This window comes from Hippopotamus amphibius, chromosome 4 (genome assembly GCF_030028045.1).
Source record: "Hippopotamus amphibius kiboko isolate mHipAmp2 chromosome 4, mHipAmp2.hap2, whole genome shotgun sequence".
In the NCBI taxonomy this organism is placed as follows: Eukaryota; Metazoa; Chordata; class Mammalia; order Artiodactyla; family Hippopotamidae; genus Hippopotamus; species Hippopotamus amphibius.
In genome coordinates, this window is record NC_080189.1 from 75,663,077 (window position 1) to 75,680,581 (window position 17,505).

At 52.0% G+C, this 17,505-nt stretch overlaps 1 protein-coding gene across 2 annotated transcripts in view; it reads left to right on the forward strand.

Annotated features, from left to right (window-relative positions):
* The first annotated feature begins 1,250 nt into the window (after positions 1–1,250).
* Positions 1,251–17,505, forward strand: part of TNS3 (tensin 3) — a 246,418-nt gene continuing 230,163 nt past the window's right edge. Inside the window, exon 1 of one of the 2 annotated variants that reach the window (XM_057731401.1) lies at positions 1,251–1,300. The gene's annotated coding sequence lies outside the window, so the exon portion shown is untranslated. The remainder of the gene's footprint in view (positions 1,301–17,505) is intronic. The other variant, XM_057731399.1, reaches the window with a different exon arrangement.

The following is a 17,505-nucleotide window of genomic DNA, read 5'->3' on the forward strand; positions in this document are numbered from 1 at the left end:
AGATACAATCTGTGTCTCTTCTGCAGGACGTAGGGTGGAGTGCCTTCCTGGAAATGGCTTCCTTGTGTAAGGGGCTTTGTGTGTTCACAAGATAGAGTGTTGATGAAACTGTTTTTTTTTTAAAATAAATTTATTTATTTATTTATTGGCTGCATTGGGTCTTCGTTGCTGCACACAGGCTTTCTTTAGTTGTGGCAAGTGGGGGCTACTCTTCATTGTGTTGTGTGGGCTCCTCATTGTGGTGGCTTCTCTTGTTGCAGAGCACGAGCTCTAGGCACACAGGCTTCAGTAGTTGCTGCATGCGTGCTCAGTAGTTGTGGCTTACAGGCTCTAGAGCACAGGCTTATTAGTTGTGGTGCACTGGCCTAGTTACTCTGTGGCATGTGGGCTCTTCCTGGAGCACGGATGGAACCCGTGTCCCCTGCATTGGCAGGCGGATTCTTAACTAGGAAGTCCTGAAACTATTCTTTTGCACAGGAGGACTAGCACTTCTAATTCTGCAGAAGGGCATATGTTTTACAAGGGGATCTTCAAGAGCATGCTGTCCACTTCCCAGATTTCACCAACGGGGAAACCAAGGCTGAGGGACTGTGAGGGACCATGTGTCTTGGGGATGTTGGCATCTATCTGCCTTTCCTCCTCTGAGCATCCCTCTGTCTGGGACCTTCTTTCTTGTCCACTCCTGGCCTGCCTAAATCTTGCTCATTTCTTCTCGGTCATTTTAAGAAGACCTGGCTTTCTCAACCCCTCCCTCCATTGGCCGGACTTTCCAGGGCTTCCAAAGGATCTTGGGTTTCCTCTGTCATGTCCATGCTGCTTTATGCCTGCACTACCCCAGTAGACTGTAAGCTACAGGCGGGCAGAGGGGTTTCGCTTCCTTAGAGCACAATAATTATAGCTCCGATTGAATGAGTGGATGAATGAATGAATGAACGAGGCAGTTGTGCAGGAACCAGGACTTCGCCTGTTTATTCGGGACCCGCCAGCCCATGAACACTTTGAGTCTGGGCTGCTCAACAGGTCCGATAATTCCCGGTCCCACCTGGCCAACGCAGCGAGGTCCCAGGGGCGCATGGGGCCCCGGACGCGCCTGGAACGCGCTGCTTTGTTCGAGCGCTGAGGCCAGGTGACCGGCCGGCCCGGGCGTGGCGGCGGCGATTGCCCGTGCCGCCTCGAGGGGGCCCTGCGGCGGGCGCGGCCGCGAGCCAGGAGGACGGGCCCGCCCGCGCGCCGCTCGCGCTGCTCGGCGCCCTGCCTGCTGCGGCCATCGCCCCGCGGGACCGCGCCGCTGCTCGCCCAGGTACTGGAGGGGGGCACGCGCCGTCAACCTCTTTGTTTCGGGCGGGCGGGCGCCGGCGCCTGCTCCTGGGGGTGGGGGTGGGGCAGGGGGCTCGGGGAGCGCGGGGACCGGAGCTGGGGGGCGAGAGTTCGGCCGGGGTCCGGGAACGGGGGAGCGGGGCTCAGGGACAGAGTCGGGTGAAGGCGGCGGGGGCGCGGGCGGGCTCGGCCAGGGTCCCGGACGTGGTCTGGGGACGGGGGCGCGGGGACGCGGCTGGGGCGCGCGGATGTAGCTGGGGAGCCCGGCCGGCTGGGTCAGGGGCCCGCGGCGGCGGGGCGCCCTGGACGGCGGGCGCGGGCCGGAGCGGCGCTGTCGCGGCAGCGCCTGGGCGGACTTCGCTCTCCAGGACCGGTCCCGAGACTCCGGGGCGGGGAGCCGAGTTTGGAGCTGCAATGGGAAGGCTCAGGACCCTCCTCCCGCTCTTTGCAAGCAGGCTTTCCGGTGCGTCTGTCTTTCCCTTTCCCGGTGCTGGGCGGGAAGCAGGGGGTCCCTTGGCGCTTCCTTCCTAACTTCTGAAGGAGCGGGCACCGGGCCGGGGGCGTGCGGAGCCGGGGCCACCTGCGGCACGTGCCTGCGGGCACGCCGGCGCTATCGCTGACAGGCAGGAAGAGGGAGGGCCCGGGTCTCGGCGGGCGCCGCCGGGGTCGGATAAGTGAGCCGGGGTCGTTTGATTGAAGTGATTTGAAAATCTGTGTGGCGGGAAGGGGCTGAAGAGCTCCACTCTAACTCTTGAGATAGCGCTGGCGGGTCACCCCCCATTCTCCAATGTGGTTAAAAAATAGCCTCTGGGGTGTGGGCCCTGCAGAGACCACTGCTGAGAGAGGTCCCTGCCCACTTAGAAGCCCCCCAGACCCCAAGGGTGTCCCTGTCCTTCACACACTTCGATCTTCTGGCAGAGGTTTCCCCCATTTTCACTCTCTGTAATGTGGATGCATGATCACCGAGGACTCTTTAAATATACTGATGATCAAGAAGGACTCTTTAAATATATTGAAAATGCGACTGAAAATTTTTGCATCCGTATCGCATAGCCCTTCAGAACTAACCGTCTTGGCATTTTGGTATACGTGGTCTGTGCATATTATTCGTTTTGAAGTGCTTCAGTTCCTTGCCTTTTGAAAGAGATTTGTGTGTCCTTGGGATTCACCCCTCTTTAGGACCTGGGAGGTTATATTTGCAAATCAATCAACAAGTATTAAGAAAGGCATTTCTGTGCAGAGACCTGGAGGGGCCAGGGGGTTGCTGCAGCTGGAGGGTGGGGTGAGCAAGGCCAGTCTGCGAGAATGAGGGGAACCTCTGTGCACAGGGAGCTGGCTGTGGGAGCTGGAAGGAGGCCAGACTCCTGACCTCAAAAACAAAGTAATAGTAATCTTACTTAGTGATTTTACAAAGTAATACTAACCCCAGAGACAAAGTAATAGCATGGTCATAGCAAATGCTTATTGAGTGTTTCCTTGTGCTAAATGCTTTGCATGCATTCATTGCATTCACCCAAATAACAACCCTCGGAGGCAGCTGGGGTTATTGCTCCATCTTACAGATGTGCAAACTGAGGCAAAGAAAGGCTAATTATCTTGCTCAAATTGTTGGCCAGTGTGGTGGTGCAGCCCGGGGTTCAGCCGGGACAGTTAGGTTCCAGGGCTCTGAAGTTGCTCCTGCTTGTCTGTCAAGTGGATGCATGTCCTGACAGCAGATTCCTCAGCTGAGGTGCCAAAGTTAGCAGCAGCAGCAGCAGCAGCAGAGTTATTTCTTTACAAACCAAGGAGAAGATAGAAAAAGTAGTAGCCTCAGGGAATGGTGTGCTCCTGGATACAAATTGACTTGGCTTTTACAAAGTGTAGCCTTGGCACCTGTTGGTTTTATTATTTATTTATTTTAATAAATTTAATTAATTTATTTATTTATTTTGTTTTAGGCTGCATTGGGTCTTTGTTGCTGCACGCAAGCTTTCTAGTTACGGCGAGTGGGGGCTTCTCATTGCAGTGGCTTCTCTTGTTGCAGAGCATGGGCTTTAGGCACACAGGTTTCAGTAGTTGTGGTGCACCGGCTTAGTTGCTCTGCAGCACGTGGAATATTCCCACGCCAGGGCTCGAACCCGTGTCCCCTGCATTGGCAGGCGGATTCTTCACCACTGTGCAACCATGGAGGTCCCCACCTCTTGGTTTTAAGTGGAGCTATTTGCAAATGTGACCCTGGGAGCTAAAGGACACCAGATCAAATTATGTTCCGGGGCTGCAGGAGATATTACTGATGGGATTAAAAATGGCCAGGGCAGAAGGCAGAAAGGCAAGAAAAGAGGGGAGAGGCCAAGAGGGGAAGATTTCTGACCTGGCATGTGGCCATGGCAGCTTGTACACAAGGCCCATTTTACAGATGAGTACATTTGTTAAATGAGGGACTAGATCAAACCCAGCCCTTTGGCTTTCCATTCCTGCTGGTCTCCTCTTCTAGGGTGAGCCTGTCATAAACCACCACCATGCTAGGAGAAAGCCTTTTGCACCTGACTCACACCCTGCCCTGACCCCCTACTCCTGCCCCCAAACTCCTCTGGGGGCAAGGTGCAGGGTGTTCCTGCTAAAGAAACTGCCAGCCTCCAGCAGGCAGAAAGTTACTGTTGCATCCCAGCCACCCAGTGCATCCACAGCTCCCTGAGTGGAGAGGCTGCCTTGCAGTGGCTCTGCTTTCTCTTGGGGAGGCCCCTGTTTTGTGGCTGGGTTGGAAGGGTCTGCTGGCAGCAGGAGCTGGCTTGGGGTCAGGTCCTGGAGTACACACACCCTGAACTCTAGGCTCTTTCCTGTGGGACCCGGTAAGCATGGGGGTCATCAGTGACCTAGAGCCGGCCCTGTTCCCCTGGCGTCCTTTGCAATTCTCTCTGTTGATCCAGAATAAGGGGTCTGGCGAGTTGGTTAGTTACATAGACCTTTTGTGAACTCAGAGCTGCTACCTGTTCCTGGCTGTTAGCAACAGTGTTCAAAATCATCACTGTCTTCACGGTTGTCCAGGTTCTGGGCACTACTCTAGCTACCCAAAGAGTTACTTCTTTCAAGCTTCACAGCTAAGCAGAGGCGGGTGTGGGAGGGGATTGTGTGGCCTGATCTTTAAACCCCCTGGACTGTCTGACTGCGTGGGTGTATTTTTTTGTGCTGCCTCACTGCTTTTAAAACACCTAAACATTAAAAATTGCCTGGGTCAAAGTGCTGCTGTTTGGGTTAACTTCTCTTAGGGTTCAGAAGATGTTTTGAATCTTCCAGAGTGTTGAGTCCCCAGAACAGGCAGATTCGCCTCTCCGTAGTTGTGAGTGAGCTCAGCATGGGAACACATACTTCCTTGATGTCTGTCTTTTTCCCATAAAAGCAGAAAACTAGAATCTCCAGGTTTCTGGAAATTCCTTTTGCACTCTGCGTATCAGGAATGTGTTTGGTGAACCCCTGCGCCCTGTCCCCGCCCCATTATTTTGGCGTGGGGCAGCCAGGTGTCTGCCGGATCCGCAAACCGGGCCCTCCTGCAGGGACATCTCTCTCCTGCTCTGTGTGCACTCTGAGTCCCCACTATGCATGTGGCCTTGGTGCAGGCCGGCCGGATGTCTCCTAGCTGCTGTCCCAGACCCCCCCGGGGGCTGCCTCTGCTGGATGGAAGGGAGGAGGCCAGTGAAGGTGAGGATGACCACCACGTGGGGCAACTGTTAGGAGCCGTCAGAGTGCCCTACTGTGTCACTGAGGGAGGATGGCCATCATGATGACCCCTAGACATTTAGAAAGGGCTATGCTAATTTTTTTAAAAAGAAGGCAATGATCTGGTATTAATATGTTTGATCCCAAATGGGCTAAATTAATGAAAAATTTAGGTTTAAGGAGTCTGTGTCAGTGATTAAGAAAATTCCCTCTGGTGGAGCATTTCCTGATCATGTCAAGGAGGTGCTCCCCAGAGCCACCAACTCTGGGAGACGAGGCCTTCCTCAAGGGACCCCCCACCCCCACCCTCCGTGCCCGTCTGCTTGGGCTGGAAGCCCTGAGAGCCCTGGGGAAGCATCTGCCCTGCTCCCAGCCTAGTAACCGTGCAGGATTAATGCTTTCTTTTGATGGTGTGGTCACCCGTGCGCCTGGGGGTGCTTGCTACCCACCATCAGACAGACTGTCACCCAGCGTTGCAAGATAATATTTTTGTTTCTGTTTTCCGGAAAGGACACTGAGACGCAGAGAGCTTGTCACTTGTCTGTGTCACGGGGCTGGTGAGAACCCAGGTCTTTCTGGGGACAGAGCCTGTGCCTTGCCCTCATCCACAGAAGGTGAGTGCCCCCTTGGTCACAGGGGGCCTGAGCCTGTGCTTAGAGGGGGTGGTGCCGTGCTGGACTGGGTCCCAGAGTGGAACCCAGGTCTCTCCGTAATGCTGGGACTTCTTCCCAAGGCAGCGGTCTCTGTGGTCCCCCGCCCGCCTCACCCCCTTCGCAAGTGCCTGGCGAAGGCCCTGGGAGCTCTCCAGTGCCTGCTGTCCATAACTGGCCAGGGTTCCAGCCGCAGCTGCTTCCTTAGACAGGGAGCCCTCGCCCCTCTTCCTTCTTCGCCCCTCTTCCTTCCTCCCTCAGCTCTGATTGTGGCACGTTGCCAGTTGCCTGCCTTCTTCTTCCTCTTCTCCTTGGGGGAGCTGAGAGCATTCAGGACACCCGGTGCAGACCCGGCTCTGTTTCTAAGATTGAGGAGCCATCTGTGGGAAGCCTCATTCCAGCTTCCCGAGGGGCAGCCAGTTGGTGCCACTCCCAGCCAGCCTGTGCCCGTGTGCTGGGGGGCCCCCCAGGTGGGAAGGGTCTCACCTGTCTCACCTCCTTTCATTGTGTCTCGGGGGGTGGCAGCAACAGGGTATGACCTGATATCTCTTTTTTTTGTTTGTTTTTTGCCATCAAATAATTTGCTTTATTTAATGAGCTAAGGCTTATCTTTAACGTCAAAGAATATACTAAAAACATATAGTACCCTAGATACACTCCTTTCTAAATTTTAGTCTGATGCTAGGACAATTATTTGATTTAGAGCTTAAGTTCCCAAGGGCAGGCCTGGGTCCCCACTAGGCTCCTGCTACCTAAACAACATACATTTGGGGAGGTGGGGGTTGACCTGGTACCTCTTGAGTGTAGGTTTTTGTGAAACTGGCGATGAACAACAAACCCCAAGGTTTTAAAGACATGTGAATGAGATAGGTGCGCCAGTGGGAGGAGGCCAAGGCTCTGGAGAAGGCGCAGAGGCAAAGGCTTTTCGTCCGGTGCTGCCTGCCTGGCTCTTCTTTCCAGGGAGAGGTGGCTGTGCTCCGGGAACTCAGGAGCTGGTCATTTCACACTGGAAGATTCAGGAATCCGCTTCCCTCATTATCCTGGACCACAGCTGCTCTGTGTCGCATCTCACTTGCAGGGGAGCAGCCTACATCTGGCCGTGCAAGTTGCCCCAGGGCCAGGCTGGGCCATTAGCTGGGGCGTCTGTGTTCTGTACACATTCCTCCTGGACGGGCTGCGGCGCTGGCTGCGGGAACAAAAGGGCCCCATTGACTGGATTCTGGCGTTCCCCTCCTGCTGGTAATCCATCACCTTTCTCCAAGGTTTCCTGAGTGCTCACCCCTTCACCACTGGTGATTTTGGACGCACATCAAAGGTACGGTGCAGGCAGTGTGCCGGGAGGAAAGAGCTGGGCTCTGGCGGCCACAGGTCTGGGGTAAAAGGCGCCCTTTGTCCCATGACTGTCCTCTTGGTCCCCCACCTGCAGCCTGGAAACATTGCCACCTTCCGCGGGACTCATACCAGGGCTCCTCCTGGGTGCTGTTTTGTCTGACTGCCGGGTCGCCCGCGTGGCCCTAGATGTCCCTCCTGCTTGCCAGCTCCTGGGCCACTGCGTACTCTGGTTCTGCCGAATTTTTACCACCCAAGGGACTCCTGATGAAACATCACTTCCCCATTCTTGGAGGCTCTATCTGATCCCCCCGGGGCAAGCCTTGGTGATAACAGGAGGAGGTGGTAGCGATTGTAGGAGTTTGCCGATACAGGTGTGTTTCAGTTTATCTTCTCTGGAAAGACCTGAAAGCACCCGGTGGCTGGGGGTGGAGGAAAGCGAACACACCTCTGCTTGTGTCCATTGGGCTGGCAGCTAAGTGAGGCAGGACTGGCTCTCAGTTGGCTAGGCACACGTTTTCTCTTGTCCTGTCCTAGGAGGGGAGGGGACATTTGTCATCTCTGTTGCTCAGGGGGTAGGTTATGGACATGCCTTTGCTTCCTAAGTTATTTTTTGCCTCTTTTTCTACAAAATAATTTTTGTGTAATATGTTTGCTGTAGACTTGGAAAAGAGGGAAAAATGTTAAGAATGCAGGACAAATGTCCTAATATTACCACCCAGGGGGCAATGTTTTCACCCTCTTGTATGCTGTGTACATTCCGTGCTTTTCAAGTTTACCAACTTGAGATCATGCATATTTTTTAGCATCAATGTGGCAATATAAGCATTTCCCCACTTGTAACTAACTCTGCGTACACACGAGTGTTGATGACAGTGCAAAACTCAGAATGTACGTGATGACGATTTATTCTCTGGTCACATACAGCCTGTGTGCATCCTTGTATGGAGATCATTGGGCAAGATCCTGGCCAGTCATGTTCTTGGAAGGACTTCTAAAGTTCGAGGTCAAAGAACGCAAACTATTTTTGATTGTGGTAAAATACACATAACATAACTTAACCATTTTTAAATGTACAGTTCAGCAGCATTAGTACTTGCATACTGTGAAACCATACACAGAACTCTTCATTTTGCAAAACAAGCTCTGTCCCCGTTAAACACGAACTCTTCATTCCTCCACCCCCAGCCCCTGTCACCTGCCGTTCTACTTTCTGTTTCTGTGGATTTGACTACTCTGGGTGCTTTATGCACGTGAAATCATACAATATTTGTTTTTTTGTGACTGGCTTATTTCGCTTAACGTTAATGTCCTCAAGTTTCATCCATGTTGTAGGATGTGTCAGAATTTCCCTCCTTCTTAAGACTGAGTGGTGTTCCTGTTCCATTGTACATAAAGACCACCTTTTGTTTATCCATTTGTCCTCCGATAGAGACTTGGGTTGCTTTCACCTTTTGGCTATTTTGAGTAATGCTGCTCTGAGCACGGGTGTGGAGGAACATGTTTGGATCCCTGCTCTCTCTGCTTTGGGGTGTATACCTAGAAGTGAACACACGCTTTTTAAAGTCCCTTGAAATATGTGGTTGGATTGCAGCTGAGAACAGTGTGCTCGCAGAATCCCCTTGGTGCTCGCCCAGCATGCCTGAACTCCCGGCTGGGTTGGCGCCCGCTGGGAAAAACCAGGCCTGCAGGAAAAGGAAGAGGGAGACTTCTTACCAAGCTATTTTGACAGATTGTGTAAACTCAGTGATTAATGGAATGAGAAAGCAGGAAGAATGTCTTTCATTAAGAAAAAAAAAAAAGAGCCTTTGGGGTTGCTTGGTTTTATTTTCAATTAAAAGGGTCTGATTTTGTTTCTGGAGAATGGTTTTAATTTGGATAAATGGTTCAGTCTGGGACCTGCATGCCAGAACCTATGATGTATGAGTGCAATTACTCCGGGTTTCCTCAGGAACAGCACAGACCTGGGCCCTGCTCTGGCTTGGCCTTGGTGAAATAGCCATGAAGGCGGCTGTGCCTTGGAGGGAGGCAGCTCTTCTGATCAGTGCATGGAACCTACGGGGCCTGAGGCCCAACCAGATGGACACTGGTTAATTTTTACCCTCCAAGAATGTGTTCATAATCTCAAGTCAGGAATGCCAACCAGCAGGCCCTACCCCCAGTGCTGGAACACGTTGGACCAGAATTACTGGCATCTTTTCCAGTGTGGGCATTTGCAGAATTGGTCAGGCTTGGAGGATTCACAGAGGGGAACAGCCTTACATTGTCCCCTGTTTATGGAGGACACTGGGCACTGGGCTCTCTACAGGGTGGTCCGGTGGGGCTTCTTTGGAAGGAGATGCTGGACTGAAGGATGTGACAGCGTCAACCCTGGGCTCTCCGGGAAGGATCCGTCTGGTGGAGGGTCAGTGAGGGCAGAGTCCTGGGCAGGAATGGCCTGGTGAGTTCCCAGAGCAGGGAAGGGATTGAGGAAGGCAGAGGAAGTAGGAGGACACCAGCATTCCGCTCCTGAAACTAGGGACGTGGTGTCCAAGCCTTAGCCTTCCACGCTCACGGGGGTGGCAGGTCGGCCTTGAGTGCTGGCCACCTCCGGGCCTGTGGGAGCTTGGGTGAGGGCGGGGACTCTGCCCAGGAATGTGCTCGAGTGCAGCCCACAAAGGAAGGACAGTTTGCTGGACCAGGTGGTTGGAGAATTATGAAGCCTGGAGATATTTTAGCCCTGAAGATCCTGTGGCCCAGAGTGAGAGGCCCATCGTGGGGGTTGGGGGTGCGGGTGGCAGTCTGGGGGTGTGGGCCCTGGCCTGCAGGAGAAGAGCGCGTGCGCCCCGTTTTCGGGGGGCGTGAGGGGCTGAGCCTGCCTGATCACAAGCACTCGCCTGCGGCAGCTCGCGTGCTGCCCTGCTGCGCGTGGAGATGCAGGGGGGCTGTGCCCAGGCCCCTGAGGAAAGGCACTTCTGAGCATGATGATTAGCAAAGGCTTTGGGCTGAGGACTGGTCAGGCTGATGAAGAATCTGGGTGAGATGAGTAACTGGCAATAAGAGAGCTGATTTCTCTTGCACGTTACTCCTCCCCACCCCCATTTAAATGGGAAAAATCCCAAATCTAGGTCATCAGAAGAGCATAATGCACTTTTACAGAATTTGTGTCTTGCTAGAGACACTATCATAACTTAAATGATGTTTACACACCTATAAAAGAGCTGCCATTCTCACACTTCCAAATACGTGATCATCTTCCTCTTCCCAGCTTGGTTTTTGTAACAGTTTCCTGTTAGAAGTGTGATGTGTGTGTACTTTTCATGCTGATGGTTTTCCCAAACCTATATCCTATCCTAAGCATTTCCCATGTTTCTGCCTCGACTTCACAGTTATCAGAGCAATGACTCCTACAGCCCTGAAGAGTGGTGACCGTACCTGTGGGAGTTCCCAACCGCTGGGCGGGCTATTTGTGGATACACGATTCTTGTTAGAGCTGCTTGCTTCAGAAGCTGAAAGAAGAAGCTGCTCAGCTTCAGCTTGCTGGGGATCTGCTGGCCTCTGATTTTGTGTGTAGCTCATGCGGAGGTCTGTGCAGCTTCAGGCCTGGCCGGGACAAAGCCCCTCTGCCTAGACTGCTTGTCCTGCCCCGACGGGCCAAGTTTTCTTTCCTGCTTCCGGGGCCTTGCGCGCAGCAGTGGGAGGTGAGTGTGGCTCTTGCCCAGTGAGGTCTTCACAAAGGCACCAGGGTCAGGGCCCCGCACTGCACCCCCCCCCCCCCCCCCCCGCTGTGGCCGGCTGCGTGCTGATGGAATTACGTGCACTGGAGCTGCTGTGATGCTGACCTTGGCTCTGGGAGCCTTCGTGACCAAGAATCTTGGCCAGTGTCCAGCTAGAACCTGACAGGGCTGAACTCAGCGCTGCAACTAATAATGTTCTAGTGGGGTCCAGACAGGCTCAACTTTCAGGTTTCACTGCCAAGATGAGTTGGATTAATGGGCTGGAGCTGACGAAGACTTTTGGCCAATGATGATCTTTCTTTTCTGCTCTCCCTTGACCCCTGGGTTTACTGCCTTCCTTCCATTTGGCCTTGCTGGTTGTTTCTGATGTATTCTGTCTGTTGTCAGACCAGTGCACTTTTAGGACATCATCTTCTCTGTGTCCCCTGGTGCTGCTGGAAGCGGCATGGTCCTGCCTGTTTACTCTGAGGCCGGGACAGAAAGGGAGCGGGCTCTGTAGTAACCACTGTGGCCTGGATCCTGCCTCTCGGTGTGACCCTGGGACAGTCACCTTGCCCCTCTGACGTGTTGCTGAACATGGCGGTTTGGTATAAAGGAGCTCCCTGGGTTGTTGGGGTAAATGTGATGTCATGTACACACTAGGTGTCACTGTCATTACTTTTCTTTCCTTTTTAGTCATTCAACCTTTCGAGGAGCTGAATCTAGGAGAAGCCTGTCCCCACCCCCCCAGGTTCCCACCCCCTCCCCGTGCGAGCCCCGCCCCCGAGACAGAGCTGTTGGGAAAGAGGTGGGGCTGTGGGGTCCCCGAACTCTTTCCACCCAGGCCCATGTCCTCTGGGTGGGACCCTGACAATCACAGGCCCACGCTGCCCTTCCTCACGCCCAGTTAGCATGTCCTTGGTCTTCTGACGTACGCTGGGATTGGGCCGTGTATATTTTGCTTGTATTTCTCCGCACTAAAATCTGAACTCTTCCAAGGACAAGAACCAAGGCTTCCTATATCTTCATGTGATAAGGGCTTTGGAAGGAGCTCAGGGATAGCTGCGTGACCTTGGGCAAGGCCTTTGCCACTGGAGCCTCCCTACTCTAAGCTTCACCGTAGGAGGGGACAGTTCCACAGCTAAGTGGAAACATCTGAGAAGCTGGTTCTTTACTAGAAGAGAAGGAGGTGCTTGCGTATTTTCCCAGGGTTTCATTAATTTTTTTCAGGGCCAGCATTGTCTTCTCTGTGGAAGTTCTGCTTTGCAATGTCCTCCATGAACTTTTAGAGGAGGGCAGTTGACACTTGGCTTACAGACTGGAGAATCTAGCCCACTGTTATTTTCTTGGAAAATAGCCATGTTTCAAGTTGTTGTATTATAGAAAGTGGATGGTAAATGCCTGCTAGAAATCCACGAGGGCCCCCTGACAAGAGTTGGGAATACAGAACTGTTACTTTACTATCTTGGTAGAACAAAAGAATATTCATTTTGGACAGGGTGTGTTGTGGGGTTCCTTGAAATTCACACTGTAAAATGGCAAGAATTATTTCCTTTGTCTTTCTCGCAGAATGGATTCCAGTCTCCATACAGATCCACTAGCGATGTATAATCCCTTGTCCGATATTTAAATGAGAGTTTTGTTCTTATAAAAGTGTTGGGCATCCATTAGACTTGTGCCGAGAGGAGAGTTGCCTCTCCCACTTATCTGATTTCTGCCCGGGCTGCCCAGATTGTGTTCACAAATTCTTTCTGTGGGACTGAATGCGTTTTGAAAAATGGCTAAATTTTAGAGAGAAGTTTGGATGTGCTATATGGTACCCTGGATGCCTGGAGGCACACAACTCACGTTCAGATGAGGATGGGAGAGTTGATAGCAAGAGTGTGGCTTTGTTTGCCCCCCCACAAGCTGGCTCTGTTCCTCAGCTGATCTGTCTGTCCTGCCCCAAATGGCCAGCAGCCACTTCAGGGGCTTGGTCCTGGCTAAACGCATGGCCTGGTGGTACAGGACCCCCCCATCACCTGCCTCCGTCTCCATGACGCTGTTCTGTTCCCAGCCTGATGAATGAGATGTGGTGTGCCAGCAGTTCAGAGACCTCAAGCTGGTTGCCGGGAATAAAAGGTACGCACCTGAGGGTGGCGGAGGCGGGCAGGCTGACATTAATTATTGACTGAGTGTGAGGCCCTGTCAGAGAGTGACTCCTTTGTTCCTTCATTGTTTGTTCACTCACTCCCTCACGCGTTCCTCTGTGGCAGCTAACATTTACTGAGTGCCGGCTGTGTCCTGGATGTGGTTAACTCTCACAAACTCTGAAGACAGTGAAACTCAGCAGGGCTTGCTGTGGCTTGACTGCTGTCTCAGCTTGGATGTGGCACAACAGCGTGGTGGTGGGGGTCCTGAGAACCACGGGGCTGATTGGGGTCCTGAGGACCACAGGGCTGGCGGGGGTCCTGAGGATCACGGGGCTGGTGGGGGTCCTGAGGATCACGGGGCTGGTGGGGTCCTGAGGACCATGGGGTCAGAGCTGGGGGATCCCTCCATCATAGCTCTCATATCCATCTCTAGTTACTTCTGACCATCTGATTCTGAATTTTCACTGTCATTTTGAGATTGAGGCCACATCTGCTACAGGCTTTCTCTCTTGGGGCCAAGGGGCCCTTTGGTTCCTGTGTGCAAGGCTTTTTTGCCATCATTTGGGACCCTGGTAACTTAGCAATGGTTAGATCTGTGCTTTAGCATGAAAGGAAGAGGAGACTGTAAAAGAATTACTGACAAACCCAGTGGGTGGTTACTGAACTGAAGAGACTGTTTTTTACCCAACTTCTTTTTTTGAAAATGGTCACATTTTCTGGAGAATGGCATAATGAACACTTGTATAGCCTTCACCTACATTTGCCATGTTTTTCGTTTGTGTTTTTGTCACGGGGCTTTCTCTCTCTTTATTTATGTAATATGAAAAGTTGTGACCGTCATGAATTTCGCCCACAAATGCTTCATCCTGTATTTCTTGAGAACAAGGACACTTTCCCACATCTCTCAACCTCAAGACCATGGACACTCTAAGCAGTTTAATTTCGATTTGTCGACACCAGCTAACATCCAGTCCTTACTCAGATGTTGCCCACTGGCCCCCAAAGTGCTTTCTTTCTGTCCTTAATCTGCTCTGCATCTCATTGTGGTTTACACGTCACACTGGGTGACTTCATCTATCTGTGCCCTGAACGTGGGAGCAAGCCGCCTGCTTTCTTTATTGAATATTATTATTTTTCATGACTTTTTTTTTCCTGAAGACATTTTTTTTTAAATTAAATTTTTTATTTTGAAGTAATTTTCAGGCAGTTGTAAGAAATAATACAGAGAGATCCTGTCTACCTTGACCCAGTTTCCTCCTATGAAAACATCTTGAAAAACTGTGGGACCATATCACAACCAGGATGTTGACATCGATAGAGTCAGGGTACAGAACATTCCATCCCCACAAGGATCCTTCACATGCCCTTTGTAGCCACCCCCACTTCCTGCCCATCTGCACACAAACTTCACCCCAGCAGTCACTAATTCTCATGTCTGTAGTTTTGTCACAAAGAATGTTACAGAAATGAAATCAAACAGTATGTAGATTTTTGGAATTGGCTTCTTTGAGTCAGCATAATCCCTTGGAGATCCATCCAGGTTGCTGCTGTGTTAATAGTTCATTCCATTTCCTTGCTGAGTACTGCTCCATGATGTGGATGGACCACTGTTTGTTTACTGGTTGAAGGTCATCTCTACTAATTTGTGTCTCCAGCCCATGAACATGGTATGTCTCTCCAGTCGTTTAGATCTTATTTCGTTCACTAGTGTTGTGTAGATTTCAGCATATAAGTCCTGTATAAGTTTTGTTAGATTTCCACCCAAGTGTTTACTTTTCTTTGAGTGATTATAAATGGTACTCTATTTTTCATTCTGGCCTCCATGTGTTCATTGCTAGTACGTAGAAATACGGTTGACTTTTTTATGTTTACGTTGTATCCTATGATCTGGGTAAACTCACTTATTAGTTCTAGGAGTTTTATTTTGTAGGTTTCCTGCGATTATCCATGTTGACAATTATGTCATCTGAAAATAGGGACGGTTTTGTTTCTTCCCTTGCATTGATGTTTTGAAGGGCCAAGGGCAATTTCCTCGTAGGATATCCCACAGTCTAATTTGTCTGAGTCTTTTCTTGTCATCACACGAGGTGTGAGGTGGGGTACTCTGCTCACCTCATGTCAACAGGTGCAGTGTCTGTTGTCCTGCTCTTTGCCCACCAAGCTGACTGGTTAAGCCCAAGTTGTAGGTTTTTCCTGGAGTCAGTGACTGGTGGAAGAGGGGAAGATTTATGTGGGTTGGCAAATGTGTGACAGAAAAGCCTCCAGCTGTGTCCCCTTGCTCTGTGGCCTCAGCCCAGGGCTGTCATGAGATAATGCACTGTCTGGCACATGTAAGTGCTGAAGAGAGTGGGCTGTCATTACGATATCCCCTCCCTGGAGAAGCAGGAAAGGCCTTCTGTAGGTTGGCTTAGAATAGACCTAGGTGGGGAGGAAGGGTTTCCCCAGGAAAGGGTCCTTATTGAAGGGAACTTGCTCGCAGGAGGGGCAGAGTCCTCTGTTGCTGATGGCCTATGACCTTCAGTTCCCTGCATCTCCGTGTGTTTCTCCTGGAAGACAGGTGATAAGGCCTCTTTTAAGAGTGTGTCTTGGCATGATGGCTGAAAGAGAAGTTAGTGAAAGTGTATTTTCTTCCCTTCATTTATGGACTGCCTCTTGGCTTAGGGGCCATTTTTATATATTTTGTCTCACTTGGTGTAGTTGGCACAGCTATTGATTTTAGAACTGTTGTCGTCCGCTTAGGGTTCGAGAGTCCTTGAAGGGTGAGTCCCAGGCAGGGTGTTCCAAGTTTCCTGGCTCTGATGCTGCTCCCAGCCTTGATGTGCTTGACCTGATTTCTGTTGTCCACGGTGACACCGTGCACCGGGCAGAGGGCCTGGCCCTGTTGGTGCCCAGTGAATGCTGACCTGGCTGCCCGAGGTGGGGGTGGGGTGCAGGAACAGGAACAGGATTGGCCATCACTATGCCCAGGTTGGAAGTCTTTGGCACACGCCTGGGCTCCTCCACGCCTGCTGGCGGCTTGGTGTGTAACTGGCCACTGATGAGCTTTCTCCAGGCCCTGATGGAGTTGGCCAGCCCTGACACCTACTTCTCTGTGCAAAGTATTGATAAAGTGACAGGCCTTGAACTCATCAACTCTTCTTACCCATCTTCAGGCAAATCTAAAAGAAGTCCTTTCTCCACACATAGCCTAGGAGACGGATGACCTGTTCTGTAGGCAGTTAAGAATCCCACTGGAAAGTTACACCGTCTCCGTGGGTGTCCACACAGCGGGTTGGAGAGCTTCACCCAATGACCCACTTCAGCAGCAGGCACGTCAGCAGGGTGAAGGATGTGGTTGTTCAAGTGTCTGTCCTGTCCGCCATTGACCAAATAATTCTCATTGCATTTCTTGGAGCCTTTTAAAATAATTGTAAATGGTGCCAGAGATATTCTTTGTAGACCCTCATTGAGGAAAAGTGGGCTGACTTCCATTTCCCGAGTAATTACCCTGCTCTGTGTGTTGTCCCCTTGGAGGTAAGGGTGTACAGGGAGTGTTTGCCATCACTGCTAAGAGGGAGAAATATTCTCCTATCAAACTGCGTTGCATTTGGGCCCCAGTTTCCCTGTTGGCCTCGAGCTGTCACCAGGAGTGACCTCTGCAGGCCAACCACAGTTTGACATGGGTGACTGTGCCACTTGTTTCCTGTGACACAGACCACTTCACACTCAGTGGCTTAAAGCAATAAGGTTTATTTTTCATGGTCTGGGGGGATGGCTGCTGGCGGGCAGGCTGGGTTGGGAGTGGGGGCAGGGCTGGGTTCAGCAGGGTTTCTGGCCACCCACCTGTCCCTTCTCAGGGCCGTGGGTCCTGGGTGCTCCTCAGTAGAGAGGTGTAGGGTTGAAGAGGGCAAAGGCAGAAGCTGTGGGCCAGCCCTACCTGCATGCCAGTACTTCTAGCAGCTCCTGTGGGCCACACACAGCGAGACCCATGTGGATTCAAGACCCCTGTCGGGTGCGAAGTGTGGACCAGTGTTTCTTTAGGAAATGTTGCTAGGCGCTCCCAGTGGCGATTGAGCACATTCTGTTTGACCATTTGGCCTCTTGCTGATAGTAGTCACGCATGTACCTCAGGAATCACCCAGTTCCTTCTGATTCTGGGCCCTGTGTGGGGGTGTGCGCTGGGGCCGCAGGACCATGTCATCCAGTGTTCCCGCTGGAAAGAACTGTCTGAATAGCCGTGAAAGGCCTCCAAGAAGACAGGCCCGTGTCTGCACTGGGCTCTTCCTTACTGCGCCTTCATCCCCCTGAGGCCAGCGGGGACGGGCTGTGCTGTGGGCCAGCGTCCCAGGTCAGGGTTTGCTTCTCAGAAGACCAGGGGAGAGGTTATGTGTTCAGCATCACTTCCAAAATGGAGGTCCCCGGGGCACATGGCCGAGAGACGAGTCTGGAGGCTGACTGTGGGTCCTGTGGCCTGTGGACCACATGCTCCGTGGATGCACCGATTCTAGCTGTCAGCTGATGCTCCTCTGAGCAGGGGCCCAGCTGTGAGAACAGGTGTGGAGGCTGGAAGGTGTTCAGGAACTGAGTAATGGCCACCTTCATCTAGAAGTGAGTGTGTGTGTCTTGAGGACGTGGAAGAGCTGCTCTGTGACCCTGGGGCAGTTGATTTACTTCTTGGAAGTGTCTGTCTCATCTGTAAGCTGGGAGAGT